Source organism: Lissotriton helveticus, chromosome 10 (genome assembly GCF_964261635.1).
Source record: "Lissotriton helveticus chromosome 10, aLisHel1.1, whole genome shotgun sequence".
In the NCBI taxonomy this organism is placed as follows: Eukaryota; Metazoa; Chordata; class Amphibia; order Caudata; family Salamandridae; genus Lissotriton; species Lissotriton helveticus.
In genome coordinates this window covers 1,203,913,199-1,203,923,099 of record NC_136071.1, presented here as the reverse complement: position 1 = coordinate 1,203,923,099, position 9,901 = coordinate 1,203,913,199, and positions in this window count along the sequence as shown.

Here is a 9,901-nt window from a genome sequence, read left to right as displayed (position 1 = left end):
CTGTTCCGCTGTTACTTTATGCGGATGACGCTGTTCTTTTATCTCGAACACAGATTGGTCTCCAGCGCTTAATTGATAATTTTATGCAGTTTATCCAAGTTAGGAGGCTCCGAGTGAACAAGACGTATGTTATGTCATGCGGTCAGGCAGCAAAGCAGTCAAAGCATACCTTTTTCCTGGATAAAGAAAAGTTGACTCATGTTAAGTCCTTTTGTTATCTAGGAATTACATACAATAATAGTGGGACCTGGACTTCGGAATTTGATTCTATCAGACTAAAAATGCTGCGGTCTACTAGCAGTATTTTTCGATTTGCCTCTAAACTTGGCTCACGAAGCATTTCAGACATGATGAACATATATAACGTTTGTTGTGTCTCCTCTGCACTGTATGGGGCAGGTGTATGGGGCCACAGCGAGGGTCCATCCCTGCAGAAGGAGGAAAATAAGTTTCTAAGGAGGTTGTTATGTGTTCCCCCTTCTGCCTCTGTTCAACTGATCCATGAAGAGGTCGGGGTCGAGTTCATTTCTGACTTAGCAGCAGTTCGGCCACTTTTACTGTGGCGCTCTATTTGGGCTAAGCCAGAGACTCGATTCACTCAAGATATTATTCTTGACTGTATAGGTTTGCACCATTCTTCCCGCATACAGTGGTTGAGATACATCCATCGCTGGCATCTCCTTCTTTTTAATATCGATGTGTTCCGTGAGCCAGAAGAAGTTGTTTCTATTCCAAAAAAAGAAATTAAGACGACGTTTTTAAATTTTCAAAAGGCAGAGCGAGACAAAATTTCTGGTAATCTTATTACAGTGAAATTTTATAAGGATCTGAATTTAATTTCGGGGCTCCAACCCTACCTTGTGTACGTGACTCGTCCCTCTCATCAGTATGTTTTAACACGTGTCAGATTGGGTATTGTTCACCATTTGGTTGCATTTCCAAACACAAGAGCCAGATCAGAGACACCCTGCCCGTGCGACAGTACTTCCCGCCAGAGTAGTTGCCATTTTTTACTTTTCTGTAAATTTTTTCATTCTCTTAGGTTAAAATACCTTAAACCTATTTTTATAAAGTATAATATTTGTACCACAAAAACTGCATTGATACTTTTATCCTCATTAGAGAATGAGGAGATCTGCTTTTTTCTGGCTACTTTTATTTTAAAGTGTACAGCTGCCAGGAAAAGTATTGTACTATAATATTTTTTTATACCTACCTGTCTGTACCTATGTTATACAGCTGCCAGGAATTGTATTATGCTGCTATTACCTTTTACATTCCTGTTTGTATATACATGTTTCCAAGTTTTATATCAACTTTTGTAATTAAGGTATTATTTTTATCTGTTGATGTCCACAGTATGTTATGATTATTTAAATTGAAATGTACAGCTGCCAGGAAATGTCTATCAAGTAAACCTTACTGATTTCCTGTCTGTTCATTTATGAATGTTCTGTATTTTTGAAACAGTATGTTGATTTAAAAAGGCAAGATTACTTTTTAATTGTTGCACACTAGCCTTTGCACATCTTCCTACCTCCTTTCTTATTTGTGTTCATATGGCGATTTTAATATCTTAACTATGTATCTTATTATGCTTGTATGATTTGTATGTACAAATCGAATAAAAAGCTTTTGAAATTGACACGCTCCTCCACTTCTGTTGTAAATATCCCTCTTAATATTTTATATTGAAAGAATTTTCAAAAAAATGAAATAATTTAATGGGAAGATTGGTGCTGCATCCCAGTGACTTAACTTTTTAATGGCTGGTTTTATTTTGCAGTACGAGGCTCCTGCCCTTTGCCAGGGCCAGACTGAAAACCAAAAGCAGCCCTAGAAAATGTTTTCAGACAAGTCCCCATGCGGTGCATACCAAGTGCAGTGAGCAAGCCTGGCCACTACCGAGGGGGCTTTGGAAGGCTTTTGGGAAACAAAGGTGCAGTCTCCAAACACATTTATCATTACATTTTACATTTTTTAGCTTATAAAGAATAGTAAATGAAGACCTTACAATGCATCATGATAGGATAATCTGGGAGGAAAAATAAGTTACTGACAAAAGCAGTAACCCACTGACCTATGCACATAAAAGACCTTATATTTTTTAAATGCATGGTACATGTTCTTTGCAGTACGCATATTAACCCTATGTGCTACATTAGATAAGTTAAAGCTGCCACTGGGCAAAACTCTCCTCTCTCCAGCAGGTACATTAATCGCTGGTGTTATCTTGACACGTTTATTGTTGCTTGAAAACTGCTAATTATACAAGAAACTTTGCAGTGCTTTTAACACTGCTGCCTGCGGACCCCCAGGGAATGAGTCAAGGACCCCTGGGGATCCGCGGATCAGTTTGGGAAACACTGCCCGAGAATATCCCCAGGCGTCAGACTGGATCCGGAAAGTTTCTCGTCAGCAGTACCCCTGCGCGTCGGAAGGTGAGGTTGTGCGGCTGCACATCCGTCAAAGGCATCGTATGCGTCAAGATGATGTCATGGAGACTACTTTGGCGCCACCCAAGCGTGCTGGCGTCAGTTCTGTACACAACTTTCTGTGCAAGGAACTCAGAGCCATGCAAGAAACTGACCACTGGTACCATGAAACTAGGGCCCTGAAAAGGATGACCTTAACCCAAGAAATCAGTTCGCAGAACAGGGAGGATGGGTGGAGCAGTAAGGAATCTTTCACTAACTAATGTCTCGTACAGATATATCGTTACACAAGTAGTAACTTTTGCATCTGAAAGACATGTTAGTGCTAAACCAATTGGGGGTGGGGTCGCACACTACTCACACACCAGCGGTATCGCCCCCTAAGGACTATGGTAAATGTAGTTACGTGTTCCGCGATGCATCTTCTTTCGATTCTCTGCTATCTTCGCTATCCCTGGACACGTGTTTCGGGGTATCACCCCTCGTCAGCAGGGATAGGCCGTGTTCTGGGGTTGCCGGTGGCTGCCAAATATCTGCCAGGTTTAGTACCACTCAGGCGCGTAGGTGCGGGGTCCCAGGCTCGTCAGCCAACTGCTCGAGGGAGCTTTAACATTACATAGTCCTTAGGGGCGATACCGCTGGTGTGTGAGCAGTGTGCGACCCCACCCCCAATTAGTGATAAACCACTTGTCCGGGTGAACAGAAAGGAAAGGAGGTTTAGAAGAAAGAGCCTGGAGCTCACTCACTCTTCTGGCAGAGGTGATCACTACCAGGAAAGCAGTTTTGAGAGTGAGAAGACATAATGGACAGTTATGAAGGGGCTCAAAGGGAGCGCACATCAGAATGGTCAAGACAAGATTTAAGTCCCACTGCGGCATTATGAAAGGCACAGGAGGAAACGTGTGTGTAATGCATTTGAGGAAGCGATTAACAACTGGGGACTTAAAAAGAGAAGGCTGATCTGGAAGCAGTAGCAAGGCGGAGATGTCCGAAAGATAACCTATGATGGTGCCCAGAGCAGAGACCTGCTGAGTCGAAAAGGAAAGAAAGGACCTCGTAAAGAGGGGCAGAAAGGGGATCAACAGCCTTTGCTGTGCACCATGCCACAAACTTGTTCCACCTGCAGGCATATACCGTTTTAGTGGAGGGACGCGTGGCTGCCAGAATAACATCACAGACTTCGGGAGGAAGATCGAGAGATGTCAACTGTCGCCGCTCAATCTCCACGCACGGCGGTGGAGGCTGGACAGGTTCGGGTGGAGGACCGTCCTCTGCTGCTGTGACAGAAGATCCTCCTGAAGAGGCAGTCGGATCAGGGGATCGATCTCCATGCTTAGTAGCTCAGGATACCAGTATCTTCATGCCCAATCTGGAGCCACAAGGATGACTTGGCCCGGTCGCGCCAAATCTTCGGCACTCTGGGCAGAAGTGGTATAGGCGTACAATAGACCGCAGCTCCACTCGCAACGAAAAGCGTTGCTGAGCGTGTGCCGCCTTGGAAATTCCAAAGCGCAGAACTGATGGCATTGCGCGTTCTCTTCGGTGGCGAATAGATCTAACCAAGGTTCTCCCCACTGCAGAAAGACCATGCGCCACATCTGAGTTCAGACGCCAGGCTGAGTTTGTCCACCCAGGCATTCAGAGAACCTGCCAGGTGTTGAACCACCAAGGTAATGCCTTGATGTTCCAGCCGTGTCCCGAGGCGCAGAGCCTTCTGACATAGGGTCCACGACCCCACCCCGCCCTGTTTGTTGCAATACCACATGGCGGTGGTGTTGTCCGTGAACACCTGCACTACACTTCCCCGGACAGACGGAAGGAATGCTTTCAGTGCAAGTCGGATCTACCGAAGCTCCAAACGGTTGATATGGAGCCGGGACTCCGCCGGAGACCAGAGGCCTCTGATCTCTGCCTCTCCCAAGTGGCCTCCCCATCCCAGGAGGGACGCATCCATCACCACTGTGTGCTCCGGTTGGGGAAGGGAGAGGGATCTGACATTGACCCAATCTCGATTCGAGAGCCACCACTGCAATTGTCATGCAGTGTCCTCCGAGATCAGGGCATGATCGGACAGGTTGCCCTGATGCTGCACCCACTGGAACTTCAGGTCCCACTGCAAAGCCCACATATGCAGTCTGGCCTGTTGCACTAGCAGGATGCAGGAGGCCCTCAGGCCCAGGAGCCAGAGGGTCATCCTGACCGAAACCCGGGATAGAGGCTGAAAAATCGGAATCATAGCCTGAATATCCCGGACTCGCTGCTTGGGAGGATAAACCCGAAACAGTGCTGAATCCAGAACCGCTCCGATGAAGGGGAGCTTCTGGGAGGGACTCGGGTGCAACTTAGACATGTTGATGGAGAACCTCAGCAAATGCAGGTGGTCAGCCATAGTCTGGAGGTGTGAGACTGCCGGGGCGAGCCCGCCTTCAACTGTCAGTCGGCGAGATAGGGGAAGACTGAAACCCCTGATCTGCGCAGATGAGCTGCAACCACCGCCACCACTTTCGTGAACAACCGAGAGGCACCGGTAAGGCCGAAGGGGAGCTTGACAAACTGAAAATGCTTGCGGCCTACCGTGAACCGCAGGTAACACCGGCAGGCCAGCAGGACGGGGATATGAAAATATGCGTCCTGCAAGTCCACCACTACTATCCAGTCTCCAGGGTCGAGGGCAGCCAAGGCCTGAGTCAGAGTCAACATCTTGAACTTCTCCTTCCGGAGGAAGTGATTGATGTTCCTGAGGTCCAAGAGGGGGCGCAAGCCCCCTTTCTCTGGCACAGGAACACTCTCGATGGCCCCCTTGGCCGATACATCACACTTTCACGGTTACTGGCTAAGCGCAGAGTGGGGTGTAGGTGGGGCAGAGGCCGTGCCCCCAAGTTTAAAGAATGGCTAGACGACTTAATATATTTTCAAGAACCAGTTAATATACATGCTGAGACGTTACCTCGTACCTCACGACCCAGACATATAGGACCCCCTCAAACATTAACTCAAGGCAAGCTTCCGAAAACGCGCCAGGTGCGCCATCCGATGAAGGCGAGTGACATTGATGATATTCCAACCCATACTAAGCATAGGGATTAGATTTAATGATACTGCTCTAGGAACAGAAAAGTGAGCTGTGGGACACTCCATGTTGTTGATTGTACCCATAATCCTGTGTAGACTGTCATAGAATTACTGAATGTTGTAGGCAATGTGCTGTGACTAATCCCGTTGGTCGAACCAAACCATATCCTTTACTGATCAATGGAAGAATAGCTCTAGTGTGGACTCTACATGTCAAGCCAATTAAATAATATTGATTCTAGTTGCCATGATAACACTAATAGATCGGACATTCAGTGGAAATGAATATACTGTCTAACGATGCAGATTGTGATCATTGCATATTGATAAATGTAATGTATTGTGTGTTTGGAAAAAACTCAAAATAAAAATTTTAAAAACTGCTCCAGCTTCTTCGATTCCTTATCCAGCGGGGCAGTAGGGAATGCGCTTTGCGAAATGGAGGCTTGGATGACCAGGCTCTCCAGAGTGGGGTGATTCTTTAAAAAAGCAGAATCATCCAGTGCCGGGCGATGTCGCCTGGCCACGTTCTTATCCACAGGAACCCCTGTGGCTGATCTAGACCAGGTGCCCATCAAAACATGCGTTAACGCCTCATTGAACCAAAGGAGAGGCTCCATAGAGTTTGCCGCCGGCTGAAGAACTTGGGTGAGGAGATTGTCACTCTCAAAACCAGTGACAGGTCAAGGGCCTCAGCTGCTCTACGGAGCACCACAGTATATGTGGCGCCCTCATCCATGACCGCAGGAGACAGAAAACCAGGCTGAGAGGTCAAGGCCACCTGCACCCTCTGCCCACTCCTGTTCAGACTTACACTGCCGTGCAAGAGGGTCCTCTGACCCCTCCCAGTCGTCCCCCTCCTCCACTGCCCGTGGTACAGGCTGCTGAGGCGGGGGAGGGACAGGGGAATAAAAAAAATGGTCCAACAGCGCCGATCCGGCTCCATGTCCCAATTAGGGTCGCAACACGGAGCAAAATTATCCTGAAACCCGGGAAAGGGTGGAGGTGGGACGAACGGGACCCATTGCGGCGCTGGGATCGGAGGCACCGGGGCCCATGCGGCGCCAGAGGCTGAGCCAGCGGCAAGGAAGGGCCCTCAGCTGGGACCGCGGGGCTCGAAGGCACACCGGCAGGAGCCCGAGGCCTGAAAAGGCGGTCTATGGCAGCAAGAAAATCTTGCACCTGGGCTGGAGTCCCTGACTGACCCGGATAAGGTGGGTAGGCCGTGGGACTTCGGCTCCAACGAAGCCACAGGGGGGGTACCCCTGGCCCCCTTGCCCGGCGACCGACAGGGGGACGTCGGAGAGCGCAAACACTTCTTCGAGGAGCAATGGTGATGGCTCCGCGGTCGGTCCCTCGAGCGACCCCTGGACCTCGAACGGCACGGAGACGACTGCCGGGCCTCCAGCGGCTTTCAGGACCAGAAAGCTTCGGAGCCATGGCCAGACAGTGGGAACATGACCGGGGGCCATGGTCGTGCTCCAGACAGTAGACAGACTCCATGGGGGTCAGCCACCAACATCTTACAGCGACAGACCCCCCAGGATTTAAACCCAGGCATCCCTACGTGGCACCAGGAGTCAAAGACAAAAGAAATAGTCAAAAAGTGACTAGGGTGCGTGCTCTAACCGGATCTGCACTTGCTGGCGCAGAAAAAGAAAGAACTGAAGTCAGCGCGCAGGGGTGGCACCTAAGTAGTCTCCATGACACCATCTCGGTGCAAACGACGACAGCGTCAGACAGAGCCGCACGACGCCACCTTCCGACGTGCAGGTGTACTGCTGACAACAAACTTTCCGGATCCAGTCTGATACCTGGGGATATTCTACGGTAAGGAATCTATCACTAACGTGTCTTTCAGATTTCTGTCTATTCTCTTTTTTCACCTTTCTGGTTTTCTTCTGCTCTTTTCTGAGCTATTTCTGCTTTATTCGCCCTTACTTTTCTCCCTTTTCCTCTATTTCCTTTTCCTGCCCGTTTTTCCACCACCGATGCTGCCCCCGTGGGCCCTCCCCCAGCACAACCAATCCAGCTCCCCTCCCCGACCCCTACTTAATGGCGGCCGCAGGGACAGGTGAGCAAGGCCACCGACTCATTGTCAGTGAAATTTCCCTCCCACCCTTGCAGCTCCACCATTAAGGGAGGCCTGCCCCTGCCAGTTTTCCCCCGCTGCTGCTGCCCCCGCGGCCACTCTTCCCCCACCCCCTGCCAATCAATCCAGTTCCCCTCCCCGCCCTCCTCACCACAACAGACGACATCCGCACCCCACTGGATGTTGGATAAACAGTAGACCTCATCCTCCTCGAACTCTCAGCGACATTTGACAGTGTCCCACCACACCCTAATACTCAGACTTCACGACGCAGGGATCCAGAACAAAGCCCTCGACTGGATCAGCTCCTTCCTCTCTGGCAGAACGCAGCGGGTCAGACTCTCCAGTTTCCTATCGGACCCTACATCAACCACCTGCGGAGTCCCTCAGGGATCCTCCATCAGCCTGACGCTCTTCAACGCCAACATGGTTCCGGTCACCCCCATCGTCAAAACCTACGGATTCAACATTGTGTCATACGCAGACTACACCAAACTCATCCTCTCCCTATACAATGAACCCAACGCCGCCAGAAAACTTTCGAGAATCAATCAATCATAACATTTGTATAGCGCGCTACTCACCCGGAGGGTCTCAAGGCGCTTGGGGTAGGGGGGGGGAGAGTCCGCTACTGCTCGAACAGCCAGGTCTTGAGTTGCTTCCTGAAGAAGAGGTGGTGTGGGGTCAGGCGGAGGTGGATGGGGAGGGAGTTCCAAGTCTTGGCTGCCAGGTAGGGGAAGGATCTTCCTCCCGTGGTGGCTCTTCGGATGCGTGGTACGGTGGCGAGGGCGAGGCTGGTCGATCGTAGCTGGCGAGTGGGAGTGTAGAAGGTCAGGCGGTTGTTGAGGTACCTGGGTCCCAGGTTGTGGAGGGCTTTGTGTGCGTGGGTGAGGAGTCGGAACGTGATTCTTTTGCTGACGGGGAGCCAGTGCAGGTCTCTCAGGTGTCCGGAGATGTGGCTGTGTCGGGGGATGTGCAGGATGAGTTGTTCTGGATGCGTTGGGAGTCTTTTCTGCAGTTTGCCTGTGGTTCCGGCGTAGAGGGTGTTTCCGTAGAAGGCACGGAAACAGGCGCTTACAACTAAACAACAACAAGACGGAAGTACTCATCATGGGCCTAAACCCCGAGGCCTGGAACACCACCTGGTGTCCCCTCGTCCACCTCCACGGACCAAGCACGCAACCGGGGAATCATCCTGGACTCAGAGCTCAAAATGGACCGCCAGATCAACTCAAGTCTCGTCCCCCTGCTTCCACATCCTCTGCCTCCTACTTAAGACCTTCAAATGGACCTCCCTTGAACACAAAAATACTGTCACACACGCACTGGTCACCAGTAGACTCTACTATGGCAACACACTAGGCCAGAATACACAAAAAACGCACACGCAAGCAACAGAACGCCGCCACAAGACTGGTCCTCAACCTGCCAAATCTCCCAGCACCTGCGCACACTCCACTGGCTCCCCATCTAGGCTAAATTTACCTCCAAGTTGCTCACCCACGCATGTAAAGCCCTCCACGACACCGGACCAGCATACCCGAACAGCCGACTCAAATTCCACACCCCCAAAGGACCCTACAATTAGTCCAGCTCTCCTACGCTGTGGTTCAACGCACCAGAAAAACCAGATCGGGAGGCCGCCCCTTCTTCCTAGCGGCCAAGGCCTGAAACGCCATTCCGCTCAACCTCCGACAGACAACACAGCTTCCCATCTTCGTATGAGACCTCAAGACCTGGCTCTTTGACTGACCCCCCCTTGAAGGGCCGGAATCTGCACCCCCACCCCACCGCTTGAGACCCTTACGGGCGAGTAGTCGCGCTTCAACAAACACCTGATTGATACAAAAAAATTCTCTTGTTGCTCAATAGGCTATCTTGTTGTCCCCCAGGTAGAACTCACCTGAATATATTAGTTTCCTTTCTGTATTCACCTCAAAAAAGACTAGGACACAGGGGCCTTCACGAGGTAGTTCGGGAACCCTGGCCCTGAAGAATGCCCCAGACCAGTCTGGGCTTCTAACAGACAGAAACATGTTGCCCTGGCTACTGAGGTGTGATACGTTATCCTCAACAACGGACCTATTCGTTTTTAATCTTACCTATAGTTCCTATTAATAAAGGTGATCTGCATGAGGAGGTATTTTTAATTCACTGAGCTGGATACCACCGTTATCCAGTATCAAGTCCAACAGGAGGTCGAGTCCGCCCTGGTGGCATTGCTCTCCCAGTGTGGAGAGAGGTTGCATAAGACGGACCTTTCCTTTGCACTCGCACAGGAATTATGTGAATATCCCATTTG